The sequence below is a fragment of the Sciurus vulgaris genome, assembly GCF_902686455.1.
Source record: "Sciurus vulgaris genome assembly, chromosome: 15".
Lineage (NCBI taxonomy): Eukaryota > Metazoa > Chordata > Mammalia > Rodentia > Sciuridae > Sciurus > Sciurus vulgaris.
Window position 1 is genome coordinate 17,461,329 of NC_136476.1, and position 21,122 is coordinate 17,482,450.

The 21,122-nt window shown below is 42.2% G+C and overlaps 1 protein-coding gene across 5 annotated transcripts in view; it reads right to left on the bottom strand.

Moving 5' to 3' along the window:
- LOC306644775 (uncharacterized protein) overlaps positions 1-21,122 on the bottom strand; it is an 88,974-nt gene that overhangs the window by 66,484 nt on the left and 1,368 nt on the right. The window contains exons 1-3 of one of the 5 annotated variants that reach the window (XR_013759466.1): positions 15,283-16,650; positions 10,190-10,286; positions 6,746-7,320 (exon numbers count right to left, since the gene is read on the bottom strand). The gene's annotated coding sequence lies outside the window, so the exon portion shown is untranslated. Of the gene's footprint in view, positions 1-6,745; positions 7,321-7,826; positions 10,287-11,577; positions 12,301-15,282; positions 16,651-18,962; positions 20,732-21,122 lie in introns of those variants that run through there. The other 4 variants (XR_013759462.1, XR_013759463.1, XM_079112049.1 and 1 more) reach the window with 4 other exon arrangements.

A 21,122-nucleotide genomic window follows, 5' to 3' on the forward strand; every position in this document is an offset into this window, starting at 1 on the left:
CTTATCTCACTTAGCATGATATTCTCCAATTTCATCCATTTGCCTGCAAATGCCATAATTTTGTCATTCTTTATGGCTGAGAAATATTCCATTGTATATATATACCACAGTTTCTTTATCCACTCATCAATTGAAGGGCATCTAGGTTGGTTCCATAGTCTGGCTATTGTGAATTGAGCCAACATCATTCTTAATGCAGAAAAACTGAAAGCATTCCCTCTAAAAACTGGAACAACTCTTTCACCACTTCTGTTCAACATTGTCCTTGAAACACTTGCCAGAGCAATTACACTGACCAAAGAAATTAAAGGGATACAAATAGGAAAAGAAGAACTCAAACTATCCCTATTTGCTGATGATATGATTATATACTTAGAGGAACTGGGAAATTCCACCAGAAAACTTTTAGAACTCATAAGTGAATTCAGTAAAGTAGCAGGATATAAAATCAATACACATAAATCTAATGCATTTCTATTCATAAGTGATGAATTCTCTGAAAGAGAAATTATGAAAACCACTCCATTCACAGTACCTCAAAAAAAAAAAAAATACTTGGGAATTAATCTAACAAAATAGGTGAAAGACCTCTACAATGAAAACTACAAAACATTAAAGAAAGAAATTGAAGAAAATCTTTGAAGATGGAAAGATCGCCCATGTTCTTGGATAGGTAGAATTAACATTGTCAAAATGGCCATTCTACCAAAGGCACTATACAGATTCAATGCAATTCCAATTAAAATCCCAATGACATTCCTCATAGAAATAGAGAAAGCAATCATGAACTTCATCTGGAAGAACAAGAGACCTCAAATAGCCAAAACAATCCTGAGTAGAAAAAGTGAAACAGGAGATACCACAATACCAGACCTTAAACTATACTATAGAGCAATAGTAACAAAAAAAGCATGGTATTGGCACCAAAATAGATAGGAAGACCAATGGTATAGAATAGAAGACAAAGGGACAAAACCACATAAATACAGTCACCTCATACTAGACAAAGGTGCCAAAAACTTACAATGGAGAAAAGATAGCCTGTTCAACAAACGATGTTGGGAAAACTGGAAATTCATATGCAGTAAAATGAAATTAAACCTCTATCTCTCACCCTGCACAAAACGCAACTCGAAATGGATCCAGGATCTAGGAATTAGACCTGAGACCCTTCACAAAATAGAAGACAAAGTAGGCCTGAATTTTCATCATATTGGCTTAGGATCAGACTTCCTCAACAAGACTCCAAAGCACAAGAAATCAAAGCAAGAATCAATAAATGGGATGGACTCAAACTAAAAAGTTTTTTCTCAGCAAAGGATACAATCAAGAATGTGAAGAAAGAGCCTACAGAGTGGGAGAAAATCTTTTCCACACGTACTTCAGATAGAGCACTTATCTCCAAAATTTATAAAAAACTTACAAAACTTTACACCAAAAACACAAAGAACCCAATCAATAAATGGGCCAAGGAACTGGACGGACACTTTAAGAAAAAGACATTCAGGCAATTAATAAATATATGAAAAAGTGTTCAACATCTCTAGTAATTAGAGAAATGCAAATTAAAACAACTCTAAATTTTCATCTAACTCCAATTAGAATGGCTATTATCAAGAACACAAACAATAATAGATGTTGGCATGAAAGTGGGTAAAAAGGCACACTCGTACATTGCTGGTGGAGCTGCAAATTGGTGCAGCTACTCTGGAAAGCTGTGTGGAAAATCCTCAGAAAACTTGGAATGGACCCACCATTTGACCCAGTTATCCCACTCCTTGGTTTATACCCAAAGGACTTAAAATCAGCAAACTACAGTAACACAGCCACATCAATGTTTACAGCAGCTCAGTTCACAATAGCTAGATTGTGGCACCAACCTAGATGCCCTTCAACAGATGAATGGATAAAGAAACTGTGGTATATATACACAATGGAATATTATTCAGCCATAAAGAATAATATTATGGCATTTGCAAATAAATGGATGGAATTGGAGAATATCATGCTAAGTGAAACAAGCCAATCCCCAAAAACCAAAGGCCGAATGTTTTCCCTGATAAATGGAGATTGATATATAATGGGGGTGGGGAAGGAGAGAAGAATGAGGGAACTTTAGATTATGTAGAAGGAAATGAGGGGGGGTATTAAAATTGTGGAATGAGACAGACATCATTGCCCTATGTACATATATGATTACACAAATGGTATGAATCTACATTGTGTACAACCATAGAAACGAAATGATGTGCCCCATTTGTGTACAATGAATCAAAATGCAGTCTGTAAAAAATTAAAAGATAAATAAAAAAAGAATAAATGTACTGACAGATATTTAAATACTACCAGATATGCAAAGACAAAGCAATAATATATAAATTTTATGATAACCAGCATGCTTACAGTCAAATCTGTTTCCCCTTAAAGGGATGGGGTTGGGAAATGACATCTAAGAGCTCAGGACAGGCTTGTAGTCTGACTCTTTGAATTGGGAGACCGGAGAACCAGTTTGTGACTTTCACATTCCTGCTTTTGGAACTGTTCGGGTTGCTTAGGGAATATCATAGGTACTTGTCTATCAGCACCACAACTCATTTATGGTTTCCCAGGCAACTCCGTACCTTGCTAAGACATTCAAATTGGTATAAGCTTTGTGGAGAGCAATTTGGTGACACACAGCAGTCCTGCAGTTTTCCTCTTTGCTCTCAGCTCCAGCCCTGCCCTTCCATGCTCTGGTCTACATGACCAGCGACATAATTTGTAGGTTCAGTAAAAAAAAAAAAAAAAAAAATGTGCAAGATCTCTTGTTCCAAAAGTATTAAGAATTTTAAGGCAAACGACAGAACATAAAACCAAGCACTGGGCTCTTCTAAGGGTGGCATCCTAGGTGACTACACAGAAGACATGCCCATGAGGCCAGCCCTGCTACTCTGTCACTGGGAATTGACCCTTAAGATTCCTTCTCCAGACTCCCTCCTCACCTTGCTCCTGGTTAGGTTCGGCCAAGGGGGACACTGATGGAGGAAAGAGAGGGCCCACTAGAAGGGAAAGGGAGGAAGGCACCTTTTCCCCATTAGCTTCCAGTGCACTCTCCCACGAGAGCAGCCCGTCCTTGGGTGAGTCCAGCAGCTTCAGTGATGGATGGCTATGGTTTCAGCATCCTTTGATGACTCTAAGTCATCTGTCACTTAATGACAGAGACATGTTCTAAGAACTGTCTTTTAGCTAATTTAGTCACTGTGCAAACACCACAGAATGTACCTACACAAACCTAAATGGTACAACCTACTGCATGCATAGGCTGTACGGAATGTGTGTGTGACACAGCCTGCCAATCTAGGAAGAGCCACGGTGAACAAAATAGCATAAAATTTCAAATGCATGTGCCTCTTAGCCCAGCAATTAGATTTCAAGAACTTTTTCCTTAAGGCATTTTGTCCCAATGTGAAAGGTTATTTGCTATAGATTTTTTTTTTTTTTTAATTCCAAAAGACTTAGAGTAACCTAAATGCTGAGTAGGAGGTAACTCGTTAAATAAATTAAGGTTCACTTCTGGGAGTTTTATGGAAGCCCCTTAAACATGAGAAAACAATATATTGAAGGTCAATATATAGTTGATCTTCATTATGACCTTCAAGATTTATTATTAATAAGGTAAGGTACAAAACACCGTTATAATAGTAACCACTTATGTATAAATGTGGGGGAAATAAACATATATTTACTTAGATATACATAAAATATCTTGGGAGGGATTTGCTACAACAAAAAACAACAGTATTTGGTTTCTTCTGGAAAAGGTAACTAGAAAGGCTGGGGTTGTGGCTCAGTGGTAGAGTGTTTGCTTGCCTGGCACATGTGAGGCCCTGGGTTCCATCCTCAGCACCACATAAAAATAAAATAAAGGTACTGTGTCCACCTAAAACTAAAAAGGAATTTAGAAAATTGTTTTAAAAAAAGGTAACTAGATAAGAGTCGGCTTGCAAGGAGATTTCCCATTACATAATCTTTTATACTCTGAATTTTGAACCACACAGACGTTTACTAATCCAAAATATTAATTATTTTTTAAATATTAACATATAAGAATGTAAGATAATGTAGAAAATATTCATAGAAAACTGTAAACTAAAAACGATTGTTAAAAAATACATACACTTATTTTTCAAAAATGTCTGTACCTGCATTAAAAGGAAAAAAGGTAAATATATCCTAAATGCTGACTGTGATTACCTTTCTGACTTGAGGGATATGATTGATTTTTATTTATTTTTATTTCATTTCTCTGTTTTTTAAAACTCTTATACAATAAAAAGATACTTATTTTGTAATAAGAAATAAATAGCTGGGCTTGGTGGCTGAGCTCTGTGGCCCACATCTGTAATCCCAGTGACTCAGAATGTTGAGGCAGGAGGATCACAAGTTCAAGACCAGCCTCAGCAACTTAGTGAGAACCGATCTCAAAATAAAATAAAAAAGGACTGGGGATGTCACTCAGAGTAGAGCATGTGTCTAGCATGTGTGAAGCACTGGTACTGGGAAAAAAAATCATGTCTGTACTGAACATTTTTTTCTTGTCATTAGTTCCTACACAATACAGTTCAAAAACTATTTTTTAAAAATATTTTTTAGTTATAGATGCAGACGATATCTTTATTGATTTGTTTATTTTTATGTGGTGCTGAGGATTGAACCCAGTGCCTCATATGTGCGAGGCCAATGCTCAACCAATGAGCTACAGCCTCCACCCCTCAGTAACTATTTTTTAAAAATATTTTTAGTTGTAGATGGACATAATAACTTTATTTTATTTATTTATTGATATGGTGGTGAGGATTGAACCCAGGGCCTCACACATGCTAGGCAAGCGCTCCACCTCTGAGCCACAACCCCAGCCCTCAAACTATTTACATAGTACTTACATTGTACTGGGTGTACTTGAGCATCCTCGGATTTTGGTATTGGCAGAAGGTCCTGGAACCAGTCCCCCAGGAATATCAAGGGATGACTGTATTCACATGGAAAAAACTCATTCTTTGAATAGAGAGAAACTTCCACTTACAGACACAACGTACAGAGATATAAATAAGGCAGTTCTTCAGGAGACAGCGTTACAAACCCTTAGTCCTCTCCTCATCCTTCTGCCATGTTCCCTACCATCTCCCTGACACCAACCACATGGTCCCACTTCATGGAGAAAACAGATGCCTCCAGGGATGAATTCCCAGGATTTTTCCATTTGCCGACCCCAAACTGTTTCAAATTTTCAGCCAGGCTCACCTCCTCCTTTCTGCTCCAAGGAAAAACATGGCTTTCCTTTGTCTTCCTGGGTTTGCGAGACTCTGCTCCCTTCTGCATTTTATCAATGATCTTCTCCTACATATATTTTTAATTTCCCCCATGCTCTTTTTCTATCTTAGTTAATAACACCAGTCCCCGCCTCCAGGACCCTGAGGCTTCCTCTGGGTTCCTCCCCGTGCTCAGCCCCTTACTCGGCCTGGCTAACGCTGCCTGCCAAGCAAGTCTCCATAATGCCTTCACCCCCAGTGCCACTGCCACGGCCTTTGCTTGGGTTCTCATCATCCTCCATGAGGATGTTTACAATTACTTAACAATTAGCTTCTGGCCTCCAGGTTCTGTCTGCTCCAGCTTAACCTCACTTTAATCCACTGTAACTCTTCTATATGGGGCCTTCACTGGATTGAATGCACCCTCCAAAACCCAGTGCTGAAACTTAATAGCCAATGCCTTTAGGAAGTGATTCAGTCACGACATTAAGCCCTCATGGATGGGACTAGGGCACTTATAAAAGGGCTTGAGAGAGGGGGTTCATCATTCTTTTCCCTTCAGTCATACGAGGGTATAATATTCCAGGTGCCACCTTGGGAGCAGAGATGGGAGGGAGCCTTCACCAGACACTGAACCTGCCAGAACCTCCATCATCAACTTCCCAGCCTCAAGAATTGTGAGCAATAGAGGTCTATTGTTTACAAATTATCCAGGTTGTGCTATTTTGCTATGGCAGCACAAACGGACTAAGCCAGGCCCTTCCTGACGGGTTCATGGTTCCTGCCGCCCCCAGAGGTAAAACTAGATGACTGCTAGTGCCCCAAACACATTCTGCACCATCTGGCTCTCACATTTTAGCTCATGCTGATTCCCATGTGTGGAATGTCTTTCTTCCCCTTCTCATATTTTAATCATCCTTCACAACCCACTCAAATATAACTTCTATTATGAAGCCTTTACCTACCTACCCCCAAAGAGAGCTACCCTTGATTCCCTGGACTCCCACGCTCTTTGTCCAACCTTATTTGTTGAACATTCCACCCTGTTATAGTAAATCTGGACACATGCCTTCCTCTACCATGCTGCGAGCTCTTTGGGAAGATACTCTGTGGTAGGCATTTATTTGCTATACATCAAATATATCTTCTTAGAGTTAACATTATGCCACTTATAAAACTCAGAAAACTTGTGACAGTGTAGGTCCATCTACCCTCCCCTATCCTTTATGCTATAATTACCATGTGTAGTACATTGCCATTATTCTAAATCCACAAGCCAATGTTATAATTTTGACTCAAAATACCTAAAAGATATTTTAAATAAATTATTTTAAAAGTCTTTTATATTCACCACATATATACCACTTCCGATATTCTTCATCCTTTCCTAAAGAATCCTATTCTCCATTAGGTTTCAGTTTTTTCATTCTGAAAAACTTCTTTTTTTTTTTGCAGTGCTGGGGATTGAACCCAGGATCACCTCACTACCGAGTTACATTCATTCCCAGCTGCTTTTAATTTTTATTTTGAGACAGAGTCTCCCTAATTGTTTAGACTGGCCTCAAATTTGCAATCCTCCTGCTTCAGCCTCCTGAGCCACTGGGATTACCAGCATGTACCATACCCACTGGCTGAAAAACTTCTTGTAGGATAGATATACTAGCAGCAAATTCTCTTTTCCTTAATCTAAAGCTATCTTTATTTTGCCTTCATTTTTGAAGAAAATTTTAAATATATAGAAAAAAAATCAGGATTTACAGTTTTTTTTTTTTTTTCTTTTAGTACTTTAATATGCCATCCATTGCTTCTGAGGAGAAGTCAGTAGTGTTCAAATCATTGCTCCTCTGAATGTAATATGACTCTTTCTCTGGTGGTTTTTTAAACTTTTCTTTATCTTTGCATTTCCAGAGTTTGATTGTGATATGTAAGTACTTCATCATATTACTTCTGCATGGGGTTCACTGAGCTTTTCCAAATCCTCAATTATGTCTATCTCCAGAAGATATGTTCATGCCTGAAACCATGGAGAACACTGAAACATATATAATATGGTTTTTGCCTACTAATATATACCCATGATAAAGTTTAATTTGTAATTTAGGCACAAAATAGATTAACAACAATAATCTAATAAAATAGACCAATTATAACAACACGCTCTCATAAGAGTTATAAGAACGTTTGTGCAGTCTGTCCGTCTCTGTCTCTCTCTTTCAAAATATCTTATTTCTGGGCGTGGTGGCACATGCCTGTAATCCCAGCAACTAAGGAGGCTGAGGCAGGAGGATCATTAGTTCTAAAGCCAGTCTCAGCAAATTAGTGAGGCCCTAAGCAACTTAGCAAGACCTGTTTCAAAATAAAAAATATAAAGGGCTTGGATGTGGCTAAGTAGTTAAATAACCCTGGGTTCAATCCATGGTACAAAAAACTAAAGGAGGACTACGTGTTTCTTCAAATATGTAGCCTGTCTCATTCTTGATCTCCTGATCTCCTCTCCTTATTAGGCTCCAAGTATAAGTGTGTTAGATTTTCTGATATTCCCCCAGGTCCTGGGGCTCTTTTTTCTTTCTTTCTTTCTTTCTTTCTTTTTTTTTTTTTTTTTTTTTCTAGGGGCTAGGGATCAAACCCAGGGCTTCAGGCTTCCTAGGCAATTGTTCAGCCACTGAGCTACACCCCCAAACCTTTATAATTTAATTAATTAGTTAATTTAGGAGGGATTGAACTGAGGAATGTTACACTTCTGAACTACATCCCCAGCCCTATTTTTATTTTGAGAGAGGGTCTCACTAAATTGCCCAGCATGACCTCGAGCTGTTGATCTTCCTGCCCAAGCCTCCTGAGTCCCTGGGATGACAGGTGTGTGTCACCATGCCCAATAAGGCCTTCTTTTTCTTTTTCTTTTTTTTTTCTTCCCGCCAATATTTTTTCTCTCTGTTTCTCTAGTTGAATAATTTCTATTGATCTCTCATCAACTTCACTGACATTTGTTTGCAAACTCCATCTGCTACTAAGCTTATTCAATGAATACTTTATTTTATATATGTTTTTAAATTCTAGAATTTCCATTTGGCTTTGTTTAAAGTCCCCTGTACTATAAGAAAATAAACTATTTGTAACATCCAACATCAGGTCACCTAAGGGTTGATCTCCATGGATTATCTTTACTCATGAGAATCAGTCATATTTTTGCTTTTTCATATGTTAGATAACTTTGAAATATATTCTGGCATTGTGAATGACACATCTACCACCACTTAGTTCCCTCTTTCTACCTCTCATTTTTCTGGAATTTCTTCCTTTAGTTTTCAGTGACTGAGGGTGCCCCAAACGTTATCCTCTGGCTCTTTAAACCACTAAGATTTTATGAGCATACACACATTTTATCAGCATTTTAACCATTTTAAATGGCACAGATTGGGACCATTAATACCTTCAGTCTTAAAGCTGTAAAAAGCAGGAAATTATCTCTTCAAAAAAAAAATTTTTTTTTTTGGTACTGGGGATTGAAACCAGAAACCAGAGGCACCTTGGTCAGTCACATCCCTAACCCTTTTTAATGTTTTAAAAATGTTTGTTTTTGGTTTTTTTAATTTTGAGACAGTGTCTCACTAAGTTACTTAGGGCTTTGCTAAGTTGCTGAGACTGGCCTCTAATTTATAATCTTCCTGCCTCAGCCTCCCAAGGTGCTGGGATTATAGGCATGTGCCATATCCAGAGTTTTTATCCAACCGTTTTTCTTTTTAATATTTTATCCAGAGTTCATAGTTTTTATACATATGAGGGTTCCTATATATGTAGGAGCTTACTCAGTCATACTAGTTATAGACGCAGAAAATACTTCTAGCTCTTTGCCTGCTGGGCACATGGAAGAACTGTGCTTTCCGTTCTCCTAAAGGATGGAATGGCAACAAGTGAGTGGAAGTTATGACTGGAATGTTCCAGATAGTGGCTCTTCCCTCAAAGTGGGTCCTGAACTGACAGAGACCTCAGCGAATCCTTGATTAAAATATATTTTGAGGGGGCTGGGGATATAGCTCAGTTGGTAGAGTACTCACCTTTCAAGCACAAGGTCCTGGGTTTAATCCCCAGCACCACCAAAAAAATAAAAAATGAAAGTGTATTTTGAGCAATAAACAAATCATATTTTTGTTTAAGCACCTGCAATTTGGGGATCATTTGCTACCATAATTTAACCTACCTTGACTGCTCTAGACCTCATATTGTTTATATTTGTTTTATGACACACCCACAAACGTTGTGGGTTAAAATCTCACAAATGTGTTCGCTGACAGTTCTGAAAGTCAGATGCTAAAATATATCTGCAGGGCTACATTCCTGTGGAGGCTCTTGGAGAAAAATTCCCTTGCTGCCCGCATTCCTCGTCTCCTGGCCCCGCCTTCATCTTCAAAGCTAACACCGTGGCCTGCCTTCTTCTTTTAAGATCCTTATGATTATGTCAGGCCTACTCTGATAATCCAAGATAATTGCCCATCTCAAGATCCTTAACTTAGCCACATCTGAAACATTCCTTTTACTATGTAAGGTAACATATTCAGTCTGAGCATGGGAATGTGGCCATCTTTGGGAGGCTATTATTCAGCCTACCACAAAGTTTTCTTTAAGTCAGTATCTCACATAGTAACTATGATAATAGGAGGTGCTTGATAAATGTGCCTCAATTAAGTAAATCTTTGCTATTAGTATTAGCATCACATGGGAGCTTGTTAAAATGGAGAACTCTGACCCACCCCAAAGCTACTGTATCAAAATCTGCATTTTAATAAGATCCCCAGGTGATTCTACAACACAATATCAGAGGTACTGAGTTAAATAATCTAATAGTTAAATTAAAAATGGCTAAAATAGATTGAGGATGTATAACAGAATTTGCATGACTCTACCTCACATGCTCTGAACATTTCTGCAGACTGCAGATTTCGGTAGATTTCTTCCTGTGCATGCTTCCCACCTCCTGGCCTTCTCCAAAGCTAAGGGAACCTGGAAATACAAGGGTTAATATTCCTAGGGTGACCCTTCATGATGAGAATCTAATACTGGTGGATAAAAATCTCTGTCTCCCATTCTTGGGACAGACAATTTTTTTTTTTTTTTCCCTGAATGCTGATACTTAACCACTGAGCCATATTCCCAGGCCTTTTTATTTTTTATTTTGAAACAGGATCTCACTAAATTACATAGGACCTTACTAAATTGCTGAGACTGGCTTTGAAATCAAGATCCTCCTGCCTTAGCCTCCCTAGTCGCTGACATTACAGATGTGCACCACCACACACCAGCTTGAAATAGACAATTCTAAGAAGGATTCCTACAACAGGCATCTCAGTAACATTTCCAAATACTGGCTTTTCTTCCTTCACTGGGTTACTCTTCCTGCTCCCTGAGATCACCTCCCAAATAAACTACTTGCCCTCCAAGGTCTTTATCTCCAGCCTGGTTTCCAGGACAAGCAAAACAAAGACAGGGTTTTTTCAATGCCAGTTCCTCTGCTATGAGTTTTATATCATTTATAGACATAACAACTCTATAGAGTAGGTACTATCTTTAGTCCCTTTTCAGAATAAAATTTCCAAAGAGATTATAATTTGCCCAACTCCAAAAAGCTAATGAGTTGCACAGTTGAATGCTAGGGTCCAGCCAGGCACAGTAAGTAGTACATGCCTATAATCCCAACAACTTGGGAGGCTGAGGCAGGAGGATCGTGACTTCAAAGTCAGCCTCAACAACTTAGTGAGGTCCTGAGCAACTGTGCAAGTAAAACTTAACAAGATTATCAAAATAAAGAAGGGTTGGGGAGGTGGCTCAATGGTTAAGTGCCCTGGGTTTGATCCCTGGTATTCCGCACCAAAAAAAAAAAAAAAAAAGTGCTAGAGTCCAGTCTGCTTGATACCAGAAAGCTAGAAACCACACACTCACTTAGTGAACTACACTGCCTCCCTGGTAAGAATATATCATAGCTTCCATTGGTATACAGTTCAGTTTTAATATGGTAAATTGGAGAGTCCTATTATATATTCAAGTGGAAATGATGAATTGTAATTGTAGTTGGTTGTAATAGTCAAGTGTGAAGTTCAAGAAAGAAAGAAGTCTGAGCTAAAGATAAAAGTTGGGGAGTCACTGGCATATAGCGGATATTAAAGCCTGAAGGCTACAGGAAATTATCAAGGGACTGAGTACAGAGACAGAGGGACCTAAGAACAGCTCTGGGCAACTCACCTTTAACACAGCTACTAGTAGAACTAGGCAGTAAAGGAGATGAGAAGGAATTTACCTCTCTTCCTTTGCTTGCCTGCTAAGACACTATGTTCTGCTCTTTTCACTGTTCACTCCTTGGTCTTCTTTGATGTGAGGTGGTTGAAGTGAAATTAACTGTTCAATAGATCTGGCAGGAGGGAGGGTCATTGGTGACCCCGATAAGAGCAATGTTGGTCCAGTAATGGGGGTGAAAGTCTGACTCGTGGGAGATCAAGACAGAATAAGGAGGTATGCACATATAGAAGTACAGGTTATCTGGAGACGATTGCAGCCATGAAAAATGACAACTGGAGTAGAGAAATATGGGGTCAAGGGAACACACACATGCATACACATATGTATGCATATAAAGACATGAGGGATTACATATTTCATGCTGAAGTGAATGACTGAGGACAATCAATAAGCAAGGGACAGGTGTGCGCATTAAAAATTGTATTTGAATGTTTTTCACTACTGTAATGAAATACATGAGGCGGGGTATTTTATAAAGCAAAATGCACAAACAGGGTAACTCCACATCATGTACAACCAAAAGAATGGAATCTAACCAGAATAAGCTATACTCTATGTATAACTATGTATACTCTATGTCAAAATATACTCTTCTGTCATGTATATCTAAAAAAAATTAAAAAGAATAAAATAAAAAGTGGCATATGTTAGCTTATAATTCTGGATGTGTAAGATCTAGGAGTCACATATGATGATGATATTCTTGGTGGCAGAGTTCTGAAGTGGCGCAGAGCATCACCTGGCAAGAGACAGGGAGGATACGTGTCCTTGGGTCTGTGTTGCTCTTTTTCTGAGTATAAAACCACTAGGATTCAATCATAGGGGCTCTACCCTAAGAACCTGATCTAATCCTAATTACTTGCCAAAGGCCTTACCTCTAAACACCATAGTCAAGATTTCTGCCCTTTTAATACCCTACTATAGGGATTAAATTTCAACCCCTGAGGACTTCAAACTCTATCCCAACCAGGGCAGTGGTTAAAGGAGGAAGAGACCCTGGTGCCAGGCAGGAGGGTTTACCTTCTATAGAGCAGGGATGGTAGATCCACATGACAGGAGGACAGGCAGAATCTGAGCAGAGAGGCAGGTAGGATGGAAGATATGCTGGTGGAAAGATGAAGCAGTTTCTGTCAAATTGCTTTTATTTTCTCAGTGAAATAAGCAGCAAGGTTTTCAACTCAGAGTGAGGAAGGGGAGGGGTGTTGGATGTTTGAGGATTAAAAGGTGCGATACAGTTATTTCAGAGTGTGGGAAAGTAAACCAACTAGGGAAATACAGAAGGACAGTGTTAAGAGCCCACTTGAGATTTATGGTCATAAATTGAGAGTGGCAACAGTTAGCCCAGTTGTTTTTGTCCAGCACGTTACCCTGGACAGAATCAGGGTTTTGCCAGGAGTTCCCAGGAACCAGAAAGTGAGGGGCATATGCAAAGGAATGATATAATGACAGATCACAAAATCTAAGCTGGGTAGGAGAGATGTAAGAAGGACGAGGATGAACAGTGCAAAAAGGAGACTGGAGGTCAAAGGAGGATCAAAGAATTGTTCAAATGTGGTTATTAGAGAAAATAAGCTCAATAGAAAGAGGCGTGGGTCAGGAATTAGGATGCTAGAAATGAAGAGGTCAGAGGTGGTGCTCTTATTTGATGATAAAAAAGGTCTAGGGTACCCACATGGTAAGAGAATGGAGGGAAAAAAGTTTGTATTTCAGACACCAGGGTGCTAAATTGGCCCAAAATGTTAACAGGAGTGGGGTGGAGGTGGGGGACTGTGAGTCAGGTGTTGGAATCAGGGGGAATGAGTGGGAGTGCACAAGAGCCTGCAGATGACAGCCAGGAGAAGTGGGTGGTATAGTCTGATGGCAGGTCCTTCAAAGCAGCTGGGGGATTTAAAGCTGGAGGGGGAGGGGAGAAAGTCTAACTTGGACAAGATTCTCAAGCGCTTGTTCTCAGTTCCACTCTGTTATCTCAACAAGCTTCCTTCCCTCTTTTAGCTAAGGGGCCATTCTGGGAAGGACATTTATTTGGGGTCTTGGGGTTGAAAAGAAACAGGGAAGAGTCAGAACTTCTACTCCCTCTTCACTGTTACCCTAGTACCCAGGCAGCCTTTTGGATATTTAAAACATTTAAATGTCCTTGTTTGTTTCTGCCTCTGTGCAACATGAACACTGCAGAAGGACAGGGAACTGGTAACCATGGCAGTGGAGCAGAGGGTGGCGGTGAAGAGGTGGTTTTTTTTAAATGGGGTGAACTTCAGGCAGGCAGCGCCCCAGCTTGTGGCTTCCCTGGCATCCTTTGTTCATTCAGCTTACTTAGGGAGGGAGGCTGAATTCATCCCTGTTGTGAAGCAAGCTTTCAAAGGGAAGATTTTGCCAGACTCCATAAGGAAGAGGGTGTGTCCCTGGGAGCAGGTTTTGGGGGCCTGCCTGCAAACCTTGGTCAGCAGGGATCTTTGGGCACCTTATCACGAGCACTGAGTCTGATGGCAAAGCTGCCAAGCACTGCCGCATCCTGGATGCAGAGTTCGTACACACTGTCAGCTGTCTCACCGCCTCCCTGGACAGGTGGCCACTCATGGGGGTGGCCCAGAATCCTGGCCAAAAAAGCAACCAAGCAGGGCCCCCACAGGAAGATATCTGGTGGAAGGAGGAGGTGGAGGAAAAGAAGAGGGAAGGATGCAGGGAAGCTGTCACATTGCTGGATGGGGAGCCCCAAGAGCCTTCCTTTCCAGGACAAAGTGCCCCAAGTGGCCACAGGGTAAGGCAGGACAGGACAGGGCAAACCCGGGCCATAGTTTGGGTCCAGGGAAGTCCCATGACTGCAGTGTTTTGCTGTAGGAAACCCAGCTGATCCAGGCGGGAGGCAGCACAGGGTGATGGGGTGGAGAGGAGGAGGGAAGTAAACAGGAGACCACAGAGAGAGCCAGTTCCCGGTGTTCAGAGAACACCAGCCGCCTCCGGTCCCCAGTGGGTGGCTGCATGTGTGGAAATGAAACTGGGAGTGGGAAGGAGAAAGGGAAGAGCAAGGTCGCACTTCTCGGTTGTCATCTACTCCCCTTGCCTTTCCCGACCCTCCAGCCCACGACCCTCTTAGGGTGGGGGAGTGGGAGGTGGGAGGGAGACGGTTCACCAGGGGCCCACCCCCAAGTCGGAGAAGCTGGCTCAGCTGCTGGTGAATAAGAACAGCAGCTTGTCACCTGCGCTCCGGCGGGGAACAAAGGGCAGCCTTGAGACTTGTGAGGGGGAGGGCTGAGTGAAGATCCGACACTAGCCCGGGCGTGGGGTGACTCCTGGGACTGGGAAAAGGGTGTCTACCTTCCAACACCTCTACACATCTCGACCCCGTTCTTGAGTAGATGGGGTGCGATGGGGTCAGGGGCAGGAAACTGAAGAAGGGATTGTGAGCAAGGGGGCTAACAACCGGGTGGGAGTGCACTGCGGTGGGAAGCACCGGGTGCAGTGCTGGCGGGGGCGTGGGGCAGACTGCGGCCCGCCGCCTGCCCGCGCGGGGTTATGCAAGGTAACGGCGAGCGGCGAGGAGGAGGGAGGCGGCGGGGGCCGCGGGCCGGGGTGTCTGGCGCTCGTTGGACAAAGAGATGATGAAACGTGAGCGCTATATTTACCAAGGGGGTGGAGACGGGGTGGGGGGGGGGCGTAAAAAGGACAAACTGTTCCACAACAACCACAGGAAACAGCCCTTCTGACTCACCCGGAGGGCCACGCCGACCCCCTCGCAGGTTTAGCCTGAAGACCCGCGCAGGTCTGGAGGGTGCGGGCGTCGGACTGAACCTGAGCGCCACATCTGGGGTTGGATTAATATATAAATAAAGGCACACTAGGTCCAAGGACTGTGTGCATGTGCGCGTGTGGCTTTTGTGGGGCAGGGGAGAGCGCGGAATGGCAGGAATGTTTCCTAACCCCGTGGCCGGGCCATCGCGGGAGAGATTTGCCTGCAAACGCTGAGCACGATTCCTGCAAAGTCATCTCCACCCGCACAGCCGGGCCGGCCCGCCCCGCCCGGGGACAGCAGCACCCGCCTCTTCCTCTCCCTCCCCACCCCCGCGCCCTGCTCGCGGCGCTTAGAGTTGGGGTGCGGTGCCAGCTATGTTTAGAAGCTGATGTCATCTCGACACCCTACTCTGCAGTGTTCCCAGGGGGGACCGCGGGGCAGGTTTTCCTCTTCCTCGCGGCGTGGGGAATGGAAGGTGGCCGGCCCTCTCCCATCACACCCCACACCCATCTTACTCGGGAGATTAAAAAAAAAAAAAAAAAGCCACCACGCTAGAGTTATGAAACAGGGTGGAGGAGCAGTACGCGCACAGGGAGGGTGCGAACCCTAGAGCTAGGGCCGCAAGGGGCCACCAACCCGTTCCCGCCCCCGCCCACCCCTTCCCGCCCTCTCCGGCTCCCGCCCAGGTGCGGGGGCTAATTTCAAGGTTAGCTCACGTGGGCGCAGGCGCCCGGAGCTCCTTGCACGAGTTTGGGGCGGGTTCCTCATCCCCCAATCTAGGGCAGTTTGTTCAACTGCAGTAAAGGGAGCTTGATGTTCCAGCAGGGAAGGGATTTCTGAGAACTGGGACTGTCCTCAGATGAACTCGCCTCCTCAGGCTGCTGCGGCGGCGGCCGCCTGCAGAAGACTTTTTAAAAGGGCGATGCCAGGCCCCAGCGCGCGACCGGCAAGTGGCTGCGTCGCCCGCCAGTCTGCGGCCACAGCAGAGTGCCCGCCCCCGAGGGCGGGTGATTCACCCAGCACCGCGCGGGGCTGCTCGGAGTGCAGGGGGCTGCGAGCTAAACTTATCCTCCTGCATATGCATGAACGGGTGGCCTTTCTGCTCTGTAAAGGAGAAGGCTGGAGTTTTGCGGAAGGCTGCTAAGTGGAGCGAAAGTAAAGTAGGGCGTTGTGCAAGTATTCGCGCCGGCCGGAGTTCCCATCCCCCTCTAGCCACTGGGTGTTAACTCCTTCTGGCCAGGGGCGTTTCACCAGAGCAGTCTTTACCTGATTGTATCTCAAATCTAGTAACACTGGCAATGTTAGAAGCCCGGTCCCTTCGGCTTCTCCCCACCCTAAGCTCGCTTCCTTCCCACCCTAAGCTCGCCTCCTTCCCTAATTTCCATGCTTTCTCTAAAACGATAGCTGCTTTCCCCCAGTATGTTCTGTGAGCCTAGGTGGGATCGCTGAAGCTGGAGAACCTGGGCCCTGAAATAGAGGTCTGGATCTAGCCCAGAGTGAGGTCTGACACGTGATCCCCTACCCCCAGCGGGCCATCTGTTCTCCTTCCTTCCCGCCTGGAGGCTGGCAGCTCTGCCCAGCACCGTCCACGCCTCCCAGCAGGAGAGAGTGAGAAAAGCCAAAATCGGCAGAACCCAACACCTACAAAATAGGATTTAAGCCTGAATTCTGGACCCTGAGAAGGGAAAAGACCCCACAATATGCACTTCTAACTGAGTGCCAGGTAATTAGCTCCACCCAGCAAGGTGGGGAAACCCTGCCCTAGTCTCAGTTTGAATAAAAATCTCCAGGGGCGGGGCCCAGGAATCTCTTAAGCTTTAGCCAGCAAAGAACCTTTCTACCGATTAGGGTGGAAAACTTACCTCAGTAAAAGAATCTTTTTTTTTTTTTTTTTTTTTTTTTGAGCCTCCGGGCCACTTTTTTTCTCAAACCAGTTTGAGAAAAGAAAAAGGAAGCCACGAAGTTCAGGAAGAAAACATTTTGAACAAATTTATATTTGTGCCTGCTATCATTAAATATTGATTTAAGATATTCTGACCTTCACTGCCATAAAGAACAGTGTTTGTAGATGCACCGTAGATGAGATGATATTTAATAACTCAAGTCTTGCTCCAGTTTTTTCACTAGGATTTTTAAAAGATCTCTGGAGTATCTGGAGTTTGGAAGGGGCTATGGAGATGTATTAATCTAATCCTTTCAATTCACAGATAAGGAAGTAGCTCAGGGAGGTTGACTGAGGTCACAATGTTCATCCAAGGCCCAGGAAGCCAGTTCCCCTAACTGGCGGACACATGCTGGAAGGTGCGCTTACAATGTAGGCACTACCTTTTATTAGCAGACGATAATGACAATTATTTTAGAATGCACAGAAAAAAACCTTATAGTTCTGGCTACAGGCTCATAAGACTTGGTTCTGAGAATCTATATAATAAAGCAAAGGCTTAAGAGCAGAATGTAGAAAGAAAACCACAAACTAGAAGCACAGTATGAATGATTCGCATTAATTAAAGATATTTTGCCAAAACTTAATTGAGATAGCCACATTCTGGTAAAACAAACATAAACTGTTTTTAATCATAAAACTAGGCTTGTACAGTGGCTCATTCCTGTAATCCCAGCAGCTCTGAAGACTCAGAGTTCAGAGCCAGCCTCAGCAACTTAATGAGGCCCTAAGCAACTTAGCAAGACCCTATTTCAAGATAAAAAATATGAAGGGCTAGGGATGTAACTCAGTGATTAAGTGCCCCAGGGTTCAATCCCTAGTACAAAAAAAAAAAAAAAAAAAAAAAAAAAAAAAAAAATTATAAAACTATTTTTAAAACATTCCAACACAGCAAGGAAACTTCATCGTTGAAAATGTAAGAAAAAAATTCTAATGTAGAAATTGCGATGTTATTTTATACATAACTTTTTTAACAATTCAGTCTCATGGCAGACTCTTCTGTATTCCTCATGCCTAGCTCACTGATTCTCTAAATCAAGTCAAGCAGCACTTACATTTGTAAATGTGTAAAAGGAATTCATATGGATGAAATGTTTTAATAGCTTATTTTATAACTCTGAAATGAGTGAATCAGGAAGTTCAGGGTTTATGTTCAGTACAAAGTGAAATTAATGAGGATTAAGAAGAGACTAGGAAGAGAAAAGTTTATACATTTAAGACCTAAGGTGATTGCCAGGCATAGTGGTGCACACCTGTAATCCCAGCAATTTGGGAGGCTAAGGCTGGAGAATCACAAGTTTGAGGCTAGTTTCAGCAACTTAGTGAGACCCTGTCTCAGAATATAAAATTTAAAAGGGGGGGGGGGGTTTGGAATGTAGCTCAGTGGTAAAGTGCTTCTGGGTTAAATCCCTAGTACTAAAAAACAAACAAACAAAAACCCTATTATTGTATTCAAATTCCTGGATCACAACCTTTAAGGAAAAATACAAACAGCTTTTCTGGAATAATGCTGATGTTAATCCTACAGCTATCTGTAGATGCCCAGGTCCAAGCCTGAGGTGGTGTCTATTTCACTAGTGAGATGTCAGTTAAATACATGTCTGGGAGGCTCTATGGGCCATGATCATAAGGATCCTGGAGAGAGATTCCACGGGTATTTTTGTTGGACCTCAAAGAGGCAAGGTGCAATTTCTTTCTTTGTGTGTGTGTGTGTGTGTGTGTGTGTGTGTGTTACTGGGGCGAATCCAGGAGTACTCACTCTATCTCTGAGCTATATCCCCAGGCCTTTTTTTTTTTTTTTTTTTTTTTTAAATTTTGAGACAGGGTCTCCCTAAATTGCCCAGACTGGTTTTGAATTTGCCGTCTTCCTGCCTCAGCCTACTGAGTTGCTGAGATTACAGGCATGGGTTACTGTGGCTAGCAAAGGTATAATTTCTAAGCGATCATGTATCCTAGGGGACAAAGTTTGTCCCAGAAAAATCATGCCCCAGGAAAATTCCCTGGGGCTTCAGTGAATTCATTTCTAAAATTAAGGGGATTAAAATGCAAGAACTCCCTGATGGCTTCACTTTAGCAGACCATGATATCTTTTTTAAAAATTTATTTATTTTAGTCGTAGATGACACAATAGCTTTATTTTATTAATTTATTTTATGTGGTGCTGAACATCGAACCTAGGGCCTTGCACATGCCAGGCTAGTGCGCTATCACTAGCCACAACCCCAGCCCAACAGACCATGATATCTTTACCTCTCAGGGTTGTTGTAAAGATACACACCAGGTGTGTGGCACTGGACCTGGAAGAGAGCAAACCCTCCAAGAAAGAGGTTGGGATAATGCTGGTGATGGTGATAATGCTCTTGGTTGACCAGCATCGAATTTCTACATGTTCCTTCCCCATGTGATCACCTACTGCAATGTCTTCCCTGTGCCACTTTATTTTTTAATTTTTAATTTTTGGGTACTGGAGATTGAACTTGAGGTGTTTACCACTGAGCCATATCCCCATGCTTTTCATTTTTTTTATTTTGAGACAGGGTCTTCCTAAGTTGCTCAGCTTCTCACTAAATTGCTGAGGCTGGCCTGGAACGTGCATTCTTCCTGCCTCAGCCTCCTAGGTTGCTGATGACAGGTTTGTGTCACCATGCCCAACTCCTGTGCCACTTTAAAAACCAAAATAAACCCCCCTAGCCGGGCCTGATGACCGATGGTTGTAATCACAGCTACTCAGGAGGCTCAGGCAGGAGGATTGCAAGTTGGAGGCCGGCCTGGACAACTTAGTGAGATTCTGTCTCAAACATTAAAAAAAAGAAAGGAAAAGAAAAAATAAGACTAGTGGTATAGCTCAATGGTAGAGAGCCCCTGGGTGAAATTCTCAGTATTTAAAAATAAAAATTAAAAATAAACAGTAAACTACCCTAGCCTTCAAATTGGAAGGGTTAATTTAAGATCCTTCCTTTGAAGACCAAGAACATGACGTAACTTTCCCCAATTTAACAAAGTTTAACAGCCAGTGGGATTCAGAGTTGGATCTCACTGAATCTGCATCACATAGAAACAGGTACCTCTCACAGGGCAGGAAAGTAAATGTATTTTTAATCAATTGTGATGACAGGATGCCTTCTGCAAGAGACATTAGCCTTAGATTCTTTTTGCTGCTATCGAGATGGAAAACAACCCACATTCATGAGGGGGAGAAGCAAACTGAGTTAATCAGACTTCAAGACACACACTAATTGTTGATCAAGTAATGCCACAGTATCCAATGCTAAGGGCTTCTGGCTGGTTCCAGTTCTTAAGACTCTGTTTAGCACAGTTAATGTTTCACAAAAATCAAAGGGTTCAGTTGTTGTGAAGCAGAAAGAACCAGAATCAGGAGACTTATGAGTTCTATTAAATTCTGTCATTATCTACCTTCTCTGAGTCAGTCTTCACATTTCTAAAGTGAGGGAAAGGAAACAGGTCCTAACCACCATACCAGGATCTCTGGAAAGAAAATGGTGTTTAAAAAAAAGTCATACAAATTAGGGAATTTTTTGGTCTCCATTTATGTGAGGGTGGGTTAAAATAGTTTCAAAACAATACTAAGTAGCTAGAGAAGTGACTCAGTAGGCACAGCACTTGTCTGTCATGTACAAGGCTGGGGGCTCAATCCCCAGAGACATAAAGAAAAAAAAAAAAAAGCTATCTAAAATAACAGACTAAATAGCACCAGAAAAATAGAACTGAGACATGGCAAAAAGCAAGAACGGGGTGTTTCAATGTAAGAACCACTGGATAAAGACCATGCTATAAAACAAAAACTTTTGTTAGCTTTTTTTTTTTTTTTTTAAGATGAATTGCTTATAGTTAATTTATTAGATGGGAGAATTTTAAA